The sequence below is a fragment of the Saccopteryx bilineata genome, chromosome 6 (genome assembly GCF_036850765.1).
Source record: "Saccopteryx bilineata isolate mSacBil1 chromosome 6, mSacBil1_pri_phased_curated, whole genome shotgun sequence".
In the NCBI taxonomy this organism is placed as follows: Eukaryota; Metazoa; Chordata; class Mammalia; order Chiroptera; family Emballonuridae; genus Saccopteryx; species Saccopteryx bilineata.
The window spans coordinates 179,861,132-179,883,596 of NC_089495.1; the positions used below are offsets into that span (position 1 = coordinate 179,861,132).

Genomic DNA, 22,465 nt, shown 5'->3' on the forward strand with positions numbered 1-22,465 from the left:
CAGCGCCCACAGCTCTGCTGCAGGGGCAGAATAATTAGCACAGATGCCAGGGGCAGACAGCCTTCCCAAGCAGATTGCTAAGGGAGAGGGAGCCGCCAGGTCACGTGTCCGACCGGCTGGCAGCACCCCACTCTCCACAGTGTCTGCAAACACACCCTGGGCTTCTTAGAGGTATGTCATCTGATCTCCCTAATAGACTGCCATGTGCTGAAAGATTAAGAAAAAGAATGTTCCCATTGCCCAAGGCAGCAGCGTGCTTTGCGTCTAAAAAATTGGTTCAGTGGCTAAGAAATCTCAGGAAACATTACAGTAAGAGCTATAAAATTTACGACACTGAGTAAACACGAGCAGGTGGATGCCAACAAATCTTTAATTATCTTCCACTCATTATGCACACATTAACCTTGACAAATTAATCAAGGTGAACTAATAAACTTGTGAGCTTACATAATTTAAATAGTTCCAAGTCACAGAGAATATATATATAGAAAGAAGTTTTAAAAACGTTTAAATGGGCTCTTTTTCATCCTTCTTAAAACTACAGGGTAAAATAGTTACAAGTGACTAGGTTTGGCTTTTTTCCCCTTTCTCTTTTTATTCTGCGAAGCACAGTAGGATAGGTTCCAAGCTATTAAACTATTTGTGATGTACAAGTCATCATGATAATTGGGGGCACACTTTCTGCTGACCTTTCAAAACTTTCATTTCCCAAATGTGACAGCTAAAGAGGGCTTTTATAGCACCAATAATGATTTTTTCCTATGGGAACTTACCAATTATAAGTTGAAAACGAAGGAAAGACCATACTGGATATACATTTAGAACCTCAATGCACCCAAAATATAGCTGAAATACTTAAGATTCATGCTTAGAGGATAGTTCAAGAGAGTTAAGAATCTAAACTAGAAAAATACAAATTAAAATAGTTCTAGGGCAAATATTTGGTCCCCTTAACACCTTACCATAATCCTAAATGCCCATAAAATGTGTTCAGTGAGAAGTGACTGAGTGGTCCACATGAGATCTGTAACTATTAGTATGAATCTAAGCTTTTAAATATTAATAAAAGTTAGAAATTTAATCTGTGGTACACATAGCCGTTTCAATAAAATGCACAAAATGTATAGTAAAGTTAGGGATCAAGTTCTTACCAACTCACCAGACATCAGACTGTCTTATTTTTCACATGTTCTCAGTACCCAGTCTGATGCTCACAGCACACCAAGACCTTAATAAAAGCGACACTTTTCAGAAACCATTCAGATACTACAGTAGTGTTTCAGTAAAGAATAGGTGTTACACCCTGGCCGGTTGGCTCAGCAGTAGAGCGTCGGCCTGGCGTGCAGGGGACCCGGGTTCGATTCCCGGCCAGGGCACACAGGAGAAGCGCCCATTTGCTTCTCCAACCCCTCCCCTCCTTCCTCTCTGTTTCTCTCTTCCCCTCTCGCAGCCAAGGCTCCATTGGAGCAAAGATGGCCCGGGCGCTGGGGATGGCTCCTTGGCCTCTGCCCCAGGCGCTAGAGTGGCTCTGGTCGCGGCAGAGCTACACCCCGGAGAGGCAGAGCATCGCCCCCTGGTGGGCAGAGCGTTGCCCCTGGTGGGCATGCCAGGTGGATCCCGGTCGGGCGCATGTGGGAGTCTGTCTGACTGTCTCTCCCCGTTTCCAGCTTCAGAAAAATACCAAAAAAAAAAAAAATACCAAAAAAAAAAAAAAAAAAAAGAATAGTTGTTACTTCCTCACTCTTCCCTAATAAATAATCACCCATTATTGGAACTCGATGTTACTCTTCATTTGACTTATACACACGAAAGTTAAGTTCACTCAGTGAATGTTTACTGATTTTTTTCTTCTTACGTGTCCGGCATTGTTCTAACTCTCCACTATCCTACATGGTAGCCACCAGACACATGTGGCCAGTGAGCATGTGAAATGTGGCTAAGTCCAAACTGAGATGTGCTCACGTGTAAATTACCCACCAGATTCTCCACATTTAATCTGAAAAAAATGATGGAAAATATCTCATTAAAATTTTTGAACAGATTACTCATAGAAGTAATATTTTAGATATACTGGAATGCATTAGTAATACTCATTTGACTTTTATCTTTCTTTTTTTTTAAACTTAGGATGGGTCTCTTTATTTTTATTTTTTTATTTTTATTTTATTCATTCATTTTTAGAGAGGACAGAGAGAGGGAGAGAGAGAGACAGAGAGGGAGAGAGAGGAGAGAGAGAGAGAGAGAGAGAGAGAGAAGGGGGAGGAGCTGGAAGCATCAACTCCCATATGTGCCTTGACCAGGCAAGCCCAGGGTTTCGAACCTGCAACCTCAGCATTTCCAGGTCGATGCTTTATCCACTGCGCCACCACAGGTCAGGCATTATCTTTCTGCTTTTTGAATACGCTACAAGTAAACATGGTATACAGTGATTATCAAGACTTGAAACAAAGTCCTATTTTTGAAGACCTGACGACATTCTGCTGGAAGAAACCCACGGTAAACAAAGAAACAAATAATAAGCAATATTATATGACTTCAGATAATGAAAATTATGTGAAGAAAATAAAGCAGGGGAAGAAGAAAGAGAATGACTGAAAAGGAATATTTTAGGTACGGTGCCCATGGAAGTCTTCTCCGGGGAGATGACATTGGAACGGGAAACAAAATGATAAGAGTCAGTCATTCAAAGATCTGGGGGGTGTTACGGGTAGTTAGAGCTGTAAGTGCAAAGGCCCTGAGGTGGGAATGAGGTATACAACTTGGAACAACAGCAAGAACGCCAGAGTGGCCACAGCACAGCATGAACAATGGGAGAGGAAGTTAGAAGGCAGAAAAATGCCAGCGTAGGGAAGTCCTGGTGAGAAGTTTAGGTTCTTTGGACCTATAAATTCCATGTAAGCCAATGTCAAAAAATTGGGGGCATTAATTTGGGATCAACTTTATCAATGCTGAACAGCAACATTGTTTGTTGCCCACAAGGATTCACCAGAATTAAAGACAATCAAACCTGCTAATAATTCAAATAACTAAATAAGTTCATGTTAATTATATTAACTTTGTATTTTAGTTTTACTCTAAGTCATTTTTAAGCATTCTATTACTCATAGAGCAGTATAGTTAAAGGCGTCTTTATTATTACATAAGTCACAATTTGGGGAAGGGTTGTATATGTATTACACTTGGATATGCCTTATTTCCCCAAATGAACAAATTCCTTCAAACCCCATTTTCTTTAAGAACCATCAGCACTGTTTTGGTTTCAATTTATTACTTAAGGATTTAAAAAAATGAATAAAATAAGACTTACGGAAATTTTAAAATATATAGTTTGTAGGCTCAATGTCTCAGCATGGGAACCTACCCTTAGAATGAAGTTCACTACTTAAAATAAGGAATTAAATACAAAATAAAGCCCTTCACCTTTGATCAAAGAAAATAAAGACTGCGAAGGATACTGTCTGCAGAACTAATGCCTCTCCAAGTATGAGAGTAAGGGGGGTGGATAGTGTGGCCAGCTATTGTGTGAAGTTCACAGTCATCAGGGTGGATTCTTGGCCGAACATTAGCAACCAAAGGCCGACGTCCCCACTCACCTTCTCCAGGCAACGGAACTAACCATGCACAGGCCTTTAGATGTGAGATTGGTCAAGGCCACCTGAGGGGACCGTGTCCTTTTACAGCAGCGTGCTTGGCCAGAAAGAAATGTGATTACTCGGGTATCTAGGAAGCTGTGTTAATTCTCCCCCGATCTGCACAACCTCTCTCAAAAACTGGAGAAGCAGGCAGTTAACCAAGCTGGGGGGATTCCTGGTGACCAAGCTGGGGATTCCTGGTGACCAAGCTGGGGGGATTCCTGGTGACCAAGCTGGGGGGATTCCTGGTGACCAAGCTGGGGATTCCTGGTGACATCAGCCAAAGACTCTGCATGAGGTGAGACCTAGAGGAGGCCACCCAGGCTGTGACAATGGCAGCTGCTTCTCTCCCTGATGCAAAAACAGAACAGGACAGACCGCCCACCCCATTTAGTCTCACGACAGAGTCATCCCTCGCTTCCCTGCTGAATGGTAGAAGGGAAAAGGAAAGGCTGAAAGTTTGGGACAAGGTTCATCTTTGTTTAACACTTGCTCTTAACGCAGTGAGCTCACACTGTCATTACCATCCCTGCTGTCCTCAGTGTTCAGACTCACCCTCAGGTTACATGGCACATCTTGACCAAAAGTCACACCGTGGGCTTGATGCAGGTCCTCCCCGGTCTCCCCTGTTGCATGCCACAAAGTGCTGCAGGTGCATGCGCCTGACTCCCTGTGTTGCCAGTCCATGAACAGGGACACCCAACGACTAGAATTCCACATTAATGCAATATGATCATGATCCAGGAACACTGAATCAAACATTCTGAATCAAACGGAAGTTTAATTATATTTGGTATTATTTTAGCAATTTGGCTTATTAAGATTATTCAGCCATTTATAACTTGAATCATTAGAAAACAAAATTTTAACAATGTTGGTAATCAGGAAGCTAATAATCCACTAAGTAATTAAAGCGTCTCTAATAATATGCGATTCCCCCCCTCCCCACTATACCAATTTCTATTTCCTAACCAAAATAAAGCTGTTCATTTGGATGTCCCGCAGATAACAAATCTGAAAACATCACCAAATTATACTCTTACCACGGAAGGCAGTAAGCCATCTTAATCTGAAGACTACACACCCTGCCTGCACTCTGCACAATCAGCAAGCGAAATTCCCTTTCCCAGTTGTCAGTGAGGTCCTCGAACGATAAACAACATTCTCTTGGGGGGCTGCCAATGTTTGGTGTCGCTAGCTGAGGAGGCATTCTGGAAGTGGGGAGGTGCCTATGAGCTAAAGCAGCAGAGGATTCCAACCCTGAAACATTTCAGGCATTTTAATTTTTATCACAATTTAAACTATGTAAGCACAGGCTTCGTGGGGGGGGGGGATGTGGAAGAAGAAACTTGATTACCAACCATTTCTTCCCCTTGTATGAATCCATTTGTTTTTCTTCTAAGTATAAGCCTAAGGGTGGTACCTTGCATGCTCACATAAATGATGTTCAGGGCACACAGGACCCCCACTTGCCATCACTCTCCTCTACACCCTCCCCCCCCCCCACATTGCAAACCTTATAATTCTCATTTAGCTGGCATGAGGTTTTTTCAGCAGTCATTTCCTTCAGTAAGGCCTGTCTTGGTAGAAAGGGAAAAAATTGATACTTAGCACATTGAGAAGCTGAATATTTTTAAAAAGGGAGGGAAGGAAGAAAATTGTTATAATTAGAGTGAGAGCTTTTGCATGTAAATTGTTTTCCTTGGGGAAAATTTGCATACTTCTGTACAAGGAATCCCTGAGCCAAAAGCACACAGCAAGCTCTTCTGCTCCAGGGTTTAGAAGAGATGCGCTTGCTGAGAAATTGCACAGGGAAACAGTCTATGGAATTGTCCCAGGCTCTGTCCAGATACATTGCTAATTTAAGAAAAGGACTTTACAACGTAGAGTATAATATCCAAAGGGTACACCATCCATGCTGGAGGAGCGAAGGGGCTCAATCAGGCTGAGACAGCCAATGAAGAGTCGGGACTTTGTTTCATCAGGTCTTCAAATATATCTAAACCCTGATCCCTAACAATAAATACTTTTTAAAAAATAAATACTTTGCTCCTCAGATTCTTAACATCCAACTAGAGAATAAAAAATTGACCATAGTGGTTGTTAAATGGTATGATTCAACAATATTTTTGTGATCAAAGAATTAAAGTCCTGGCTGGTTGGCTCAGTGGTAGAATGACAACCCAGCTCAGTGGTACAGTGAAGGTCCAGGTTTGATTCCCAGTCAGGGCACACAGGAGAAGCGACCATCTGCTTCTCTTCCCCTCCCCCTCCCCATTATCTTTCTCTCTCTCTCTCTCTCTCTCTCTCTCTCTCTCTCTTTCTCAGCCTCCCACTGCCATGACTTGATTGGTTTGAACATGTTGGCCTTGGGTGGTGAGGATGGCTCCATGGGACCTCTGCCTTAGGCACTAAAAATAGCTTGGTTGCAAGCATCAGCCCCAAATGGGCAGAGCATAGGCCCCAGATGGGGGTCACCAGGTAGATCCCCATAGGAGTGCATGTGAGAGTCTATCTCTCTATCTCACCTCCTCTCTTTTATATAAATGAAAGAAAGAGAAAGAAGAAAGAAAGAAAGAAAGAAAGAAAGAAAGAAAGAAAGAAAGAAAGAAAGAAAGAGAAAGAAAGAGAGAAAGAGAGATGGAACATCCAAAATAAAGATCTATTTTTAATTTGGTTTAAATTTGAGGCAAATCCATGTCTTCTTCCCTTATTTGTTGAAAAACATCTGAGCTACAGTAGCCATTCGTGGGATTCAAGAAACATTAGCTACACATGCGTACTTCACAGAGGAAAAACTCCTTTGGGAAGGCAATAAACTATTCCAGATCAAAAAATCATTTTTGTGTGGAAGAAAATTCAATATATGAGAGTTACTTGAAGCAGGCCATTCTTCTCAACGAGGTTATTTTACAATACAATAAATAAAACTGTTCTTAAATGACCTGCCCACCAACTGGAGAAAATTCACCATTTGCATTAAAAGCAGCCTATTTTCGTGAGACCTTTCCAAAGCAAACAAGTTAGCGGTGGCTCTGGGAACTCTGAATCCACAAGCTTTAGGAGCAGTTGTCCAAATTAAATGTGTGTGGGCAGAAGGCGGAAGCAGACGAGAATAAACATTTTATAACCCATCACCTTTTGCAACGATCACCAAGGGCTAGAATGATCTGCCACCTGGGTTAGACCCCAGTTTTGCATCCAAAACCTTTACAAATAGGACACTTTGAAAAAGAACAGGGCAGACAAGCAAGCTTTGGAAAAGCAAAAACTGTTCACAATATGTTAAGCGGAAAACAGCATGATACGGCGATTTTACAAAACAAGCAAAAGCTAAATGCACCTGCATTGATTTCTGCACGACACCATTGTGCCATGTTCATAGGTGGCTGCCAAAGAGAGTCTGTGACCGGCAGGACTTCCGGCGCAGTGCCACCATTCCTCCTAGGTGGGAGGACCGTCCCTAGGAGGTCCAGTACTGAGGAGGGCATCTATGACAAAGCTGAATCTAACTTTATTCAACCTAGCATTTACCAAACACATTTTCTCTTGGAACACCTATTAACGTTCTTACAACTTCTCCTTGGAAACAATCTATAAAACACAAATGACCAATTACTTAATAAAGACAGGTAGATGTAGAGGCAGTGACACTAAAATACCCACAGTGGTGACCGTCACATTGTGGAATTTCAGAGTAGAACTGTTTTCCAAATTTTCTCCAGTACACCTGTATTACTTTCATCATTTGGGGGAAAAAGGCAAGTTTTGCGGATAAGGAACAGGCCACACTGTCCCACTTTCTTTTAAACCATTCATCGATGAAAAGTACATTTGGTGCTTCAAATGCCAATATAGCCATTGGGAGAAAAGTAGAACGATTTGGCAATCTGTACGCTGCCACATGCAGACCAACTAGAAGAGAGATGTGGTCGGCTTAGATACCGTTCTCAGATTTCTGGCGTCCTCAGAAAATAAACAAAGCCAGGATTCCAGCCCTGGCAGAAGATGAGGAAGAACCTCTCTAATTTCCTGTTTATTCTCTCAGATGCCAACCATTACTCGCAGCCTTTGCAAGAAATTTTAGACGTGTAACAACAGTCTGAACAATGTTCAGTCTCTTTACCCCCACCTCCCAAAAGACTGTGCAAATAGAGGAGAAATCATAGCCTGAGACACATGTCTATGTGTCTGGAACAATAATGCCTGTGTCAATGGAAAGATGTTTAAATCCCAAGTTTTACTGAAGTAAATGCTAATCAATGTAAATATTCTTTTCAATCAAAAAAATATTTATATATATTTTATATATCCTCAACTAATTTTTACTGTAAGATTTCAAAAAATACTACAAATAGCCAACAAAATAGCTGAAAAGACTGTACGTTAGCTCTGATGCTGCATTCATTTTCAGTTTCATTTTTTTTTAATGGAATCTATCGGGGTGACACTGGTTAACAAAATGATGCAGGTTGCAGTGCACAATCCCACAACACATCATCTGGACACTGTAGTGTGTGTTTAGTATTGCATCCATTTGCTATGCTGGCTTTCAAAATCTTGTACAAATTAACACACTGCAAAAACAGTTGAGTACTGTTGAGAAAAAGATTCATTTATTAATAATAGAAGAGCTGCTAAGTTTCTCTTGTCCAAACTTGTCCCTAAACTTGAATACTGGATACACACAACATAAAATCTGGAAAAGGTGACTCTGATCCTCCACACCTATCATTCTCAGTAATGACACCAATGTGGCCCCCTGGTCACACTGCTGGTTAGGGTCACAGAAAGCCAAGGGGCAGTTTCCAGGAGAGTGACATTTTGGAGCAATAACTGGAAACTCCCTGAGCTCCTTAAGACAACGACTGCATCTCAACCCTGGCGAGAAGAAAGAAAGCATATTAATGTGAGAAGGAGCTGACTCCATCTGGGCCTGGCACGGTCTTCCCTTCACTGTATTAGGCCCGCACTTCAACTTGTTCTGCCTGTTTTCCAAATAACTCTTGGCTGATGCCAGAAAAAAAATAAAAACCCTTCTGTTATTTTATCCGAACTCAGCTTTTGTAAGTTGATAAGCATTCGAATATGTGTATTGTGTCAAAATACTTATTAAATCACGAAGCAATCATTTTAACCCATTTAAAAAAAAAGTGAGTTACAAGTAACATCGTATCACTCTTGGGTTCCAATATCTTCAATGGCTCCCCCTTTCACTTAGAATAGGAGACAAAGTCCTCACAATGGCCTAGAAGACCTTCCTTGGTCTGCCCAGAGTTTCTGATCTAAAGTCACAGTGCGCAATCCAGTCACACAAGCCCCCTAGGCTCACTTCTGACTTAAAGTGTTGGAATCAATGCCCTAAGCCTGGGAGGTCTCCCTGAGGCAGACACAGGTTCCGACCTTAGCAACTCCACAGTTTGACTCCAGGACTGCCATCTGGGGAGGCATTCCCTGTCCATGCTTTCTAAGCTACCACACCCCGTGTTCTCTCCACCCCCTCAAGGCTTGCCTTTGCTCTGTACTAACCATCAGTAGCTACACAGTATAAGTTTGATATGTTTACTGTTCTATCCTCCCTACTCGAATGTAAGCATCAAGCTGAGTTTTTTTATTTTTTTTAGTCACCTGTGAAGCCCCAGTTTCTAAAACAGTACCATGCTTGAGACAGGTATGCAATCAATTGTTAAATTATTGTTGAATTGTTAAATTGTTCTTTTTTATTTGCAAAAGGTCACGATCATTGTCACATAAATAAATACAAATAGCATGCAAAGGGACAGAGACAAGTTTGGCCATGAGTGGGAAACAGTGGAAGCTGGGTAATGGTCGGATGGGAATTCTTAATACTATTCTTCCTACTTCTGTGCATATTTGAATTTTCTATAATAAAAAAATTAATATACATGTTCTTAATTATTTGAAATGACTACTAGTCTGGCCCTACTATAACTAGTTAACCATTAGCATGCCAAAGGCTATCTGGGTTCCATGTTTTCTATATCACAGGACGTGCTAGAATATCTTACAACTGTCTGATCATAGGCTTAAAATAAATGATAAGAAATCATTAGAAGAGGTTCCACATCTTTAATTTTATACATACTGTCAATCTTCCCTTCAGAAATTCTGATCCAAAGTGTGTTCCCATTGGTGCATTAAAGCAGCACTAGTCAGAAACTGGTCCACAGAATGGTGTCAAATGATCAACTGTTCATTCTTTTTTATATATAAGTGAGAGACAGGCACGCAGAGAGATGGACTCCCACATGTGCCCCCAACCAGGATCCACCTGGCAAGTGCCTTACCTGGTGATACTCTGCCCATCTGGGGCTTCTGCTCTGTTGCTCAGCAACTGAGCTATTTTTAGTGCCTGAGGAAAGGCCATGAAGCCATCCTCAGTGCCCAAGGCCAATCTGCTTGACCAATTGAGCTATTGCTGCAAGAGGGAAAGAGAGAGAGAAGCAAGAGTGGGAGGAATAGAGAAGCAGATGGTCGCTTCTCCTGTGTGCCCTGACTGGAAACCCAACCTGGGACTTCCACACACCGGGCCAGTACTCTACCATTGAGCCAACCAGCCAGGACCTACTGTTAACTTTTGAGTGAAAACAAGACAGGTTTATTGAGAGTAAATAGTAAATAAACATTTTATAAAAATATAGTTGAGGCCCTGCCCGGTTGGCTCAGTGGTAGAGCATTGGCCTGGCATGCGGAAGTCCCGGGTTTGATTCCCGGCCAGGGCACACAGGAGAGGCACCCATCTGCCTCTCTACCCCTCCCCCTCTCCGTCCTCTCTGTCTCTCTCTTCCCCTCCCGCAGGGAGGCTCCATTGGAGCAAAGATGGCCCGGATGCTGGGGATGGCTCCTTGGCCTCTGCCCCAGGTGCTGGAGTGGCTCTGGTCTCAACAGAGCGACCCCCCGGAGGGGCAGAGCATCGCCCCCTGGTGGGCGTGCCGGGTGGATCCCGGTCGGGCGCATGCGGGAATCTGACTGTCTCTCTCCGTTTCCAGCTTCAGAAAGAAAAAAAAAAAAAAAATATATATATATATATAGTTGAGATTTTATTTTGTATATTTTTCATTTTCTTTCCCTGGCCAGTTATTTTCTTGTATTTTACAATATGCATCAGTCAAAAAACAAACTGGAACAACATCATCCTTCCCAAGTTTGAGAAGAAATACTCACCTCCTCACACTATTTCCAATTATAGAGGGCTTTGGTCACTGAGGAAAACCACTGTTGGTTTAATTTGCACTTTTAATTATTAGTAGCTTTGCACATGCTTTTAATGTTTGCTGACCCCATACTCACTATTTTATGAGTTATGTGTTTATATATTGCCCCATAACTCTATTAAGATGTTTATCTTATTGATAAAATGGTAAGAGGTAATTGTAAACGTTCTTTGTACATTAGCAGGACCAGCCCTTTGTTGATCATATGTTATTCAAATATTTCCCAAGAGTATCATCTTTTAAACACGTTTCAATGGCATCCCACTGCACTAAAATAAAATAATAAAGATTAAACTGTTTATGAGTTTTAGTTTTTAATTCTTGCTTTCATGGTTTCTACTTAAAGATGTCTCCTCCCACCACAAGATTATACTTAAATATCCATCCATATATTTTGATTATGTATTTATAGCTTGCTTACCTTGTTACATTTACAATTTTTATCCCTTAGAATTACTTTTGGATAAGCTGTTTAGTAGGGATCCTGCTTTATTTTTTCCAGATGACTAGGCAGGTGTCCCAACACCTTTTCCTGAATAATTCATCCTTTTCCTTCCAATTTGAAATTCCAACCTTATCACATACTAAATTACCCTATATACTTATCTAAAATTAGACTCTCTATATTTTATTCATTGATGTATTCCTGTACCAACAAAACTGTTCAATCATTACTGACATATAATATAATATTCCTTAATATCTGAGATGGCAAGTACCTGAGATAAATATTTCTAATAATTCTGGAAACAATTTATAGGTTCATTCTCCCAGATGAACTTCAGAAACATTTTGGCAAGTTCTCCAGGTTTGATAAGGATTGTATTGTGTTTGTAGTTTAACTAACTAAGCAAAACTGATGTTTTTGTATTACTTTCCAAAAGCAGAGTATCTCTCTCCATTTCACTGCAAGTTGTTTTATGTCCTATGATCGAATTTTATAGCTTTGCTCAGCTCCTACATATGTCTAGGTAAGTCACTCCCAGCTTTTGTACTGTTGTCTATTCTCATGGTAAGTGGAATCTCAGTAATATTTTCCAACACTCTTGTCTGTAATTAAGTTGTCAGAGTAGTTACACTTACTTATTTGATAACCAATCAGCAACATCAGCCAACAATCATAGTGTTTCTGAAAGGTTTTCAGTTGAGTGTAAACATACTCTGTTAATTCCATGCATATTCTCCTTTCATGCATTAAAAGAGAAAATGAAGCAAGCACTTGTTAGCTATATTTCAAAATATTAGTGCAATTGAATATCAATTATTATATATAAAGATGGACCTCCCTCTGAGGGACACAAAATCTAAGATAGTACAGAAAACACATACACATGGTATATATTATTATATTAGATAGACTCTGAGAGGTCTTGAAAAGGGATGGAGTTTAAACTTCGTATAAGAGAAAACGGAGGGCATACTACAAAAGGGTGGAGAGCTTAAAGAAGTCTTCATGAGAATGGAGCATTTACTTTGAGCACAGAATGCCAGACAAAGAAAAGATCACAGGCACCAAATTCTAGGAAGAGGAGGAAAAAACTAACACATGATCAAAGGCAAAAGGAAAAAAAGGCCCAAAGTTTGGTTTGAGCAGGAGGATGCTAAAGAGGGATTAGAATAAACTGATAAACAGGTCATTATGAAGCAAGATGAACTTGTGTCGTGTTTGGTAGAATATGGGGAGCCTCTGAGGGGACAATGGAAACATGGGGCAATAGGAAGGCAGGAAGAACTGAGGCCCAGAGAGAACGGTGGTTTTAACACACACAGGCCCACATTTCTTGGACGCCCCTCCCACTGATAGGTGGGAACTCTCTGTCCTCTCCCTTGAACCTGGACTTTGTAACTACCTGACTGGATATAACGTGAAATGACAATGAGCCAGTTACCGGACCCAAACCTTTAGAAACTGGCGACTTTCACATCCTATCTCTTGGGACCGTTACTCTTGTAACCCGGCCACCATGCTTTGAGGGAGTCCAGCAGTTCGTGAACAGCCCATCTGGAGGTAAACTCAGGTTCTTGGCCCTCAGATCCCAGCTGCCAGCTAGCACCAAGTCGGCAGGCATGTGAGTGAATCATCTTAGGAGCGAACCCTGTAGCATGTGGTCAGAATACTCTAGCTCAGTGGTCCCCAACCCCCAGGCCGCGGACCGGTACCGGTCAGCAGAGAAAGAATAAATAACTTACATTATTTCCATTTTATTTATATTTAAGTCTGAACGATGTTTTATTTTTAAAAAAATCACCAGATTTTCTCTGTTACATCCGTCTAAGACTCACTCTTGATGCTCGTCTCGGTCACGTGATACATTTATCCGTCCCACCCTAAAGGCCGGTCTATGAAAATATTTTCTGACATTAAACCGGTCTGTGGCCCAAAAGAGGTTGGGGACCACTGTGGCTGATGCCACAAGGGCAAAGACTTCAAGCCTTCTCTGCTGAGCCCTGCCCGAACCGCAGACTCAAGATGGCTGTGGTTTGAAGCACTTCACTTTGGAGTGGTTTGTTGCATAGCAATAGTAACCAGGACAGAGACCAATTTAGAGATTCTCACAATAGTTTAGATCAATAGGATCAAGAGATAACTTGAAGAGTAGCAGTGAGAACGGGGAAAATGGGTTAGACGCCAGTGATGTTTTTAAGATACAAATAACAGGAAGATGGTAGCTTAAAATTTAAATTAAAATTTAGCCCCTTAGCTATTTCTATAAGAATTAACCAGGTAAAAATAGTCATTTACTAATTAACATTTGGAATTGCACACTGTGGTAAACAGAAGTTTTCAAAGCCAACAGTTCACTCTGCCTACCCACCCTTTCACCCTCCACTGGAAGAGTACACTTTCCTGACACATTGACAATGATCTCAGACATTTGACTTGCTTTATCAATGGTATATGGGTTGACATGAAGGAGGGTCAGCTCCAAATAAAGGCCTTAAGAGACTCTGAAGGTCTCTGGTTGGTCTTTACACTCCTGCCACCTCAGAAGAATACGCCCCGTGCAAATCTCATGAGAGGAACGCTAAACTCAACCCACAGCCCAGTGGAGCACAGCAAAGGTAAATCAAATCCCAGTTCACCTACAGACACACAAGCAAGAAACACCTACGGTAATAAATAAGCAATGTAAGTAATAAGTCATTGTAATAAATAAATGATTACTTGTTTACGACACTGGTTTGTTATACAGAAACCACTGTGTCTGATAAATAGAGTAACTAATACTTGGAAACTACCCACCATCACATCACAAATGCAAACGATCCCAATCCTAACTATCAATACTTTGAAATGCCTCACATTTAGAGAAACAAAATAGAGACAGATGCATGCACTGATATTTCATATGCTTCCATTTGATCGATTCAGCAATGTAGCTTTCTGCGGATGGAACCAATGAAGAACGTTTTAATACATTATGAGTTGTTATTGTTTTCCTCATCTTTGACTTCTTACTACAATCACAGGCACCGCATGGGACTTTCTGGGACCAAGGTATAAATGTGGCAAAACTAGAGACATTCTAAGGACACTGTGTAAAGATTTAGTATATAACAGTGGTTCTCAAAGTGTGGTGCCCAAGACTATTTCGGGGGACCAGGCAGTAAAAACTATTTTCCTAATGATTCTAAGACAAATGCTTCTTTGCCTTTTTCACTCTCATTCTTTCACAAGTCAGAGTTCTTCAGAGGCCTCATCGTGTTTGATCTATGAACAGACTACAGAGGCAAATAAGAGAATCCAGACACCTTCCATTATGTCAAAAATTAGAGAATTGCAAAAATGTAAAACAGCACCACTTTTTTTACCAAAAAGCTCTTATTTTGAAAAATATAGTTTTGTCATTTAACAAATAACATTTATATCATATTAACATGGAATGGGTGTATTATTGGAATTTAAAATTCAAAAACATATTTAAATGTCTCCATTTTGCTTTCTAAGATGGCAAATATTTATGATATAGGCCCCATAAATGAAAGCTGTTCAGGACCCTGAACATTTTTAAGAGTATGAAACTAGCCGATGGCTCAGTGGTAGAGCATTGGCCTAGCACAGGGACATTCTAGGTCTGATTCCCAGCAGGGCACACAGGAGAAGCAACCATCTGCTTCTCTTCCTCTTCCCCTCCCACAGCCAGTGACTCAACTGGTTTGAGCATGGCCCCAGGAACTAAGGAGAGCTCGATTAGTCCTAGCATGTCAGCCTCAGGTGCTAAAAATAGCTCAGTTCTCAAGCATCAGCCCCAGATGGGGTTGCCAGGTGGAACCCAGTCAGGATGCATGCAGGAGTCTGCCTCACTATCTCCTCTCCTCTCACAAAAAAAAAAAAAAGAGCATAAAGGAGCCTGAGACCAAAGAGTTTGAAATATACTCTATTTGATGGCACAGCATACACATCAGTATGTTAAAATAAAGTACAATGAGAGGAAAAACTTTAAGAAAAGTTGAGGCAATGGGGGTGAGTTTGTGGGATCCTCAACTTAGATATTATCATCTTCATAATTTAGATGAAAGTAACAGTCATGTGGCTCCTTTGTGCAAACTTTTTATTTTGTTCCCAGTAACCTTGCTAAACAGGGCCTGGCCACAGTAGAGAATATGGCAACACAGACTAATCACCTATCATAAGCTATACAGTGCTGACATGAAGAATGTTTTCTATATTGCTCAAGCAGCATTATAAAAGACAAAAAATAGAGGTGGAGTAAGTCAGCAGAAATGCTCTAATAACATAAATATTTGTGTTTAGTAAGTATTTTCCCTCCAAAGGACTCAGAATGTTTCAACTATATTGGCATCCATGTAACCACCGTTAGTAAGCTCACAAGTGTACAGATGCTATTTCCACATTTTAGAAGAGGAAAATGTTATTGGTTAAAAAAAATAAACTATAAAACATAAACATTAAACCCCTAATACCTCCTCTCTGCCAAGCAATCATTGACATGCCATGCCAAATGCCAAGGGATGATCTCTGGGGTCACATTTGAGACTTTTGAATGAGCATCACATACCTCCTCCCTACGTTTTAATCAAAGATGATTTCATAGCATCTTTTCCACCTTCATTGTCTGCTTATACAGCCTACATGAAGAGCTTAAGCCTGGAAAATGTTTTCTAATAAAACTATCAAAGATGTTCTATGCATCGATGAACTGAAAATTAGTCACTGAATTTGGATTATCAGAAACCACAATCTTCATGGTTATAAAGTCAATCAAAATGCTGAGTCTACATTTTACAGAACTGGTAAACTATTTTTCTAATAAGACAAAATGATAATATCTATGAGCTGAATGAGGGTGTACAAAGGTAATGGCAATTTCTACAACAAATAGATCCAAAAATTGCATAATGCCTCAACACAATAGAAGTTTATTTCTCCTTCTCTCTCATGTTCATATAATTCATGTTACTTCTGTTGTATAGTTATTAGTGAGAAAGATTGCAATATGACCATCAAAGATTTTCTATGCAGAAACACATGGGTGTTCCTAGTAGTGAAGAGCTCATCTTTTACTGATTGTTTGATTGATTGATTTAGAGAGAGAGGAAGGAGAGAGAGAAAGAGAGAAACATCAATATGTCATTCCGCTTATTTATGCATTCATTGATTGATTCTTGTATGTGCCCTGACTGGGGATCAAACCCACGACATTGACAAATCGGGATGATGCTCTAACCAACTGAGCTACCCGGTCAGAGCTGAAGAGCTTTTCTTCATGAACAATCTAGACCCGGGTCTCTTCAATCTTGTCTCCCAATCATCCACATCTAACAAAAAGAACACAAAAAATAGAGCATGGGGTTTACAAGAAGATGTGTCCCAGATTTGACACAGATTGTCACACAACTGCTGTGTGCACCAAAGTAGGGAAGCGGCACACAGGACGAAGAGACAATGTGCTTAAACATAACATGGAATGATATGCTACGGTCTCCTTGTTCTGGAAAACAAATGAAACAGGCTGATCACCTTAGCCAGTAAGAATAAAAAATGTGATTGTTCACAGTCTATCCTGCTGATTAGAATCTGAGCAGAAGAAACAGAACTATAAACACCAATCTCTATCAAACAAAACAAAACAAAAAAACCCCACAGCTGTTTCATTACTCAACCAAAGTGGGATGGCTGTAATTCTGAAATGCGTATACTTTTATTAAAGGTTAATGAGAAGATTTCTTTCCATAAAAGAATATCAGGATGTCTTATTTGAGTTATGACTAATTTCATGAATCACTGATGTCTGGTTCTCTTGATGGACTTTAATTATCCTCTTATTATTACTCTCTGTAGAAGAAGATGTCAGTTAGAACAGGTGAAGCGAGTTTGGGCTCCTGACATATGCAGAAAAGCTGTTTTCCTTAGTAGTTCTCTTTTCTTCTCAATGATCGACTCTGTTATACCTGCCTCAGAAGTCGATGGCCCTGGTCACCACCACTGACTCTGTACATGGCCACCAATGCTAACTTGTCAGCTGTGTCAAAGAGGAGAACTGAGCTGTTTCCAGGCTGGAGATGGCCGTGAGCTGGACAAGGTCACTGGATGCTGGAGGTGAACAGTCACTTTTGTGAAGATAGTCCCCCATCACCATCACATTATAAAACGGGGAAGAAATGTTTCTCCACCATATATTCTCTGCCCAGAAATAGTGTTAGAGCTAAAATCTTACAATCTGAGAGGAGACCAAACGGAAACACTGGAGGCTAGGAGAACAAGGTCATGTTTGATCGCTGTGATCTTGGAATATCACAGAATCTCTTCGGAGATCCTGTGGTCTGACAGCCCCATCTGACCCACCATGGCACCTGTGTTCAGAGCTTTCCCGTCTCTGCACGCCCTTCTCCAGACACACTGCTGTCTTCGGAATCAAATCCCCAAGCACACCTCTCAGAGTGCAAACTATCAGATGAAGACAGAAGCGACTGCTAGGCTAGAAGCTCAGTCCATGAAATTTATTTATTTTTCTTTCTTTCTTTTTTTTTTGTATTTTTTCTGAAGCTGGAAACGGGGAGAGACAGTCAGACAGACTTCCGCATGCGCCCGACCGGGATCCACCCGGCACGCCCACCAGGGGCAACGCTCTGCCCACCAGGGGGCGATGCTCTGCCCCTCTGGGGCATCACTCGGTCGCGACCAGAGCCACTCAAGCGCCTGGGGCAGAGGCCAAGGAGCCATCCCCAGTGCCTGGGCCATCTTTGCTCCAATGGAGCCTCGGCTGCGGGAGGGGAAGAGAGAGACAGAGAGGAAGGGGAGGGGGTGGAGAAGCAAATGGGCGCTTCTCCTATGTGCCCTGGCCGGGAATCGAAGCCGGGTCCCCCGCACTCCGGGCCGATGCTCTACTGCTGAGCCAACCGGCCAGGGCCAATCCATGAAATTTAGAACTGTCCTGGAGAGTCTATCTAGTTTACAAAAAGCGCCATAAACCTCAGAATGCTCAAAACTTTGTTTGGCTGAGAAAGTATCCAGCAAATCACAATTCACACTCTGAAAAGAAAATCTCACAAAAAGAAAAGGAGGAAATGACAACTTTTACTGGCCACAGACCCTGTTATACTTCCAAACTCTCCAGGCTTCCTAGAATGATGTCACCCACTGAACAAAGAGGACCATATTTCATCAAAATAAGCCGAAATTAATTTATTTCAATAAAAAAAGGAGCTACAGAGAGACATAGGCTTATTACACATCAACTTGCTCACTCAAAATAGTCATTATTTTAAAAGCCTGGAAAATTCAGTATTGAGTTTAGAAAGCTGAATCTGAGATTTTAATTCAATCACAATGGCAGGCATTAGCAGCATAAAAATTGCTTCCAGATTAAATGGTCTGAGTTATAATTTATTCAAGATAACAAAATATTTAAAAGCCACAAATTAATTTTCTAAAGCACATATGCCTACCTTCTAAGGAAGATCACATGTCAGGAATCTGTATCATAGAGAGCCCGTCTTTTCCTGTGGGGGAAAGAAAAAGAGTGTCCACTAATAACAGAAACAGCAAAGGAGAGCTTGAAAGACCCACTACAATTTCCTGATGTTATGGTTTCATTTACAAAAAAAAAAAAAAAAAGTGGAAAACGCTCAAATCAAACAAAATATTTCTTTATTTCCATCTAAATAAAATATTTAATGATTTTAATTCTAATTATTTGATTTCTAAGGAAGCGAACATATTTTTAAAAAACAAGTGGAAATGGGCTTTTTCAAAATTAGAATTGAAACATTTATGCACGTCTATCCCAATGACTATACTCAGATATTTTGTTTAATTTCATGAAGTAAATGTACAAATGAAGAAGTAAATGTATAAAACTCCATTCCAATGTCTCTTTTCTCGGTGAAAAAATGAGGTGAAAAGGTGATAATAGCCTGTGTAAGTAACACAATTATAAGGTGATGTCTTTATTAAATTTTATTTTATTGTCCAAGCTAATAAGCCATATAGATGGACTCCATTTTTTTAGCTAAGACTTTCAGATCAAATAAATATATATATTTTTAAAAAGTAAATCAAAACAAGATCCATCTTATTATATTTTATATCTATTATTTTCAATAAATCATTGGAACGGTAACAGATTGAACAAAGTGATCATGACTTTGTTATAGTTTAATGATGGATATGTGAAGATTTAATAATAGATGCATCAAGGTTTAATGATGGATACATAAAGGTTTATTGTAATATTTGTTATACTTTTCTGTTATATTTAATATTTTCCAAAAAGTTAGAAGATCAAAAATAAATACTAAATGTAATATTTCTATTCAGAATTATGTGCTGGTATAGATTAAAATATTTAGTTTATACAAGTGAATGATCTACTATTATAAATTGTTTCCATCAAATCTAATTAAAATGACCAATGGAATAATGTCCAAAAGAATGTAATCCTGAATCTGACCCTGGGCTTTATGTGTAAATTAATGTAACTTTAAATGGAGATAATGATGTGTAAATTCAAAAACACTGACAGCACTTCTGATCCAAATGAGCTCCAAGGACTTGAAATAACTGCCAATGCATACAGTCAAGGAGCGCGCGGCACACACACACACACACACACACACACACACACACACACGGGCACACTTCAAAGGGGACTCCTAGGTCACCTGGTGCTTGTTTCAGTTACCACGTTCTTTTCAGACAATAAAAATCCTTTTTAAACTTTAAGTACAAAATCCTCCCAATGCCTTACTGAAAGGCGTGTGAATCTTGCAACCACATTCATACCTGATCGTAGCTAAGGCTGCTAGAACCCTTCTCGGCCACATTTACCTCCAGAATCTCTTTCTTTCAAAGCACACAAATTCCCTGCATGAACTCCCCAAAGTGAGCCAGTCTCTGACTTTTTCTATCTGTTTTCCTTCACTTCAGCTACCAGCCAGCATTGCTTTGGCTCTCACTGCCAACAGAGTACAGTTAGGTTCGTTCTATTTTCCAAAATTACAGTTCCAGGTAAACTCTGCTAACAAAAGAAAGGTGAGAGAGACCAAAGATTGATATAGAAACATGGGTCAAGATTCATACACTGAGCTAAATCATATTCTATGGCACAGTAACAACTGGGGTAGAGCTCATGGATTTTCAGTCCATAACTGGGCCATCCAAAAGTAATATTTCTAAAATTTGCTTCAAAACAATTCAGTTGGGGTTGTTGAAGGGGAAGGGTAACAGATAAAACGATTGGCCATGACTTTGTTACAGTTTAATGATGGATATGTGAAAGCTCAGTAATAGATACATGAAGGTTTAGTGATGCATATATAAAAATATTCACTATACAGTTATATTTAAAAATTTCCAAAAAGTTAGAAGGTCATTAAGTACCACACTGAATAAATGAACAGACTGCATTTATGTTTTTATAAATGAACTAATAATGGCCTTGAAGGTTTCTTTCAGTATCTCACAAGCTCAATAAGATATATTTACTGCAATAAAGCTCTTTTTTTTAATTTCAAGTATCTCTGCTTTGAATTAAGTGATATCAACATAGACACATTGGTTATCTCATGCTTGTCAAAACTGCTGATAGTTAAATGTGCCTTTGATTAATATAAGTGTGGAAGTGGACGATTATAATTAATGTCAATGTGATCTAAGTCATGAAGAAAAACTTTCCGAACAAGATGTCTGAGAAGGGATCATAAAAAATTCTTTATTAGCACAATCTTTGAAACCACAGATAAAAACTAGTATTAATGGCCCTGGCCTGTTGGCTCAGTGGTAGAGCATCAGCCTGGCGTATGGTAGTCCTGGGTTCAATTCCCAGTCAGGGAACACAGGAGAAGCAGCCATCTGCTTCTCTGCCTCTCCCCCTACCTCTATCTTTCTCTTTCTCTTTCCCTCTCACAGCTGTAGCTCAAATGGTTTGAGCTAAGCTGGCCCCAGGCCAAGAATGGCTCTGTGGCCTCCTCACAGTGCTAAAATAGCTCAGTTGCTGAGCAATGGAGCAGCAGCCAGATGGGCAGAGCATCGCCTGGTTAGGGATCCCAGTGGATCCCAGTTGGGGCACATGCGGGAGTCTGTCTTCGTCTCCCTGCCTCTCACTTAATAATAATAAAACAAACAAAACAACAACAACAACAACAAAAACTAGGAGGTCAACAACAAGATTGGATTACCTGAGTGACCTGCAGCTGTGTAACAACCAACAGATGGGAACTTTATAGACATACCACTAATTTGGCTCAAATTTGAAAGAGACTAGAAGCAATCACATGAAGCTAGAACTCAGCTTTCACAACAAGCAAAGAAAGTCACACACCAAGTAAAATCACCCTCACAGCCTTGGAATTTGACTGACCAACTCTGCCACACACCACTATTGGAAATCTGACCTTGGACAGAAATGAAAAACCAGGATTTATGTCACGGTTTAGGAAAAGACCCTGTGTGAATCTGTGGCAAGCTTGTGTCAAAATGAACCAGGGGCAAGAACACACTTCAGTTTCCTCTGAATAGAGCATGTATAAGACCCAACAGTGAATCCTAATATGAGATTTGATGAGTAAAAAAACATAGTTGATGGTTTGCTATTTTCTTTTCTCTCATTTTCCTGGCCTGAATATCTGTTTCCTTTCCAATAAAAAAAATAAACCAGATATGGTGGCATGCAAAATACTCCTAGACTCTTCCCATAAAATTTCAACAAATTGAACAACTATAATGCAGCAAAGGAAACCCAGCTGGGCTCGCAGCAGCACCTGAAAGATCCACACACCAAAGAGACTTAAGGTGAGAAAGGTTGAAAAGGGGGCAGAAGATAAAACACTTTCATGGTGGGCTCTGGAAAGGAAAGAAGCCAGAGGATCAAATTTTTCTTTTTCCTTCTTGGACCAAGGGGAGGGAGGCTTGTTGGCTTGCATTTTATTTTGAGCCAGGGGAGGTAGAAAGACTGAGGAGCAGAGGGGAAGGAGATGAATTAAGGTGGGCATAACTGAGGTTCAACCTGGGTTCACGAGGTGGTAGTGACCCTAGCGGTCACAACCTGGGTTCTTGTGATCTGCCCACATCACTTAGATTTGCTTGTGATCAACTGGCGCTCAGCATACACACAGCCTGCAGCAACCGCTTGCTGG

The 22,465-nt window shown here is 40.5% G+C and overlaps 1 protein-coding gene across 6 annotated transcripts in view; it reads right to left on the reverse strand.

Annotated features, from left to right (window-relative positions):
* Positions 1 to 22,465, reverse strand: part of PLCB4 (phospholipase C beta 4) — a 387,833-nt gene that overhangs the window by 337,409 nt on the left and 27,959 nt on the right. For 4 of the 6 annotated variants that reach the window (XM_066234677.1, XM_066234673.1, XM_066234680.1 and 1 more), the window contains exon 2: positions 18,779 to 18,832. The exons of the other annotated variants lie outside the window; for them this stretch is intronic. The gene's annotated coding sequence lies outside the window, so the exon portion shown is untranslated. The remainder of the gene's footprint in view (positions 1 to 18,778; positions 18,833 to 22,465) is intronic. 6 annotated transcript variants of the gene reach the window in all.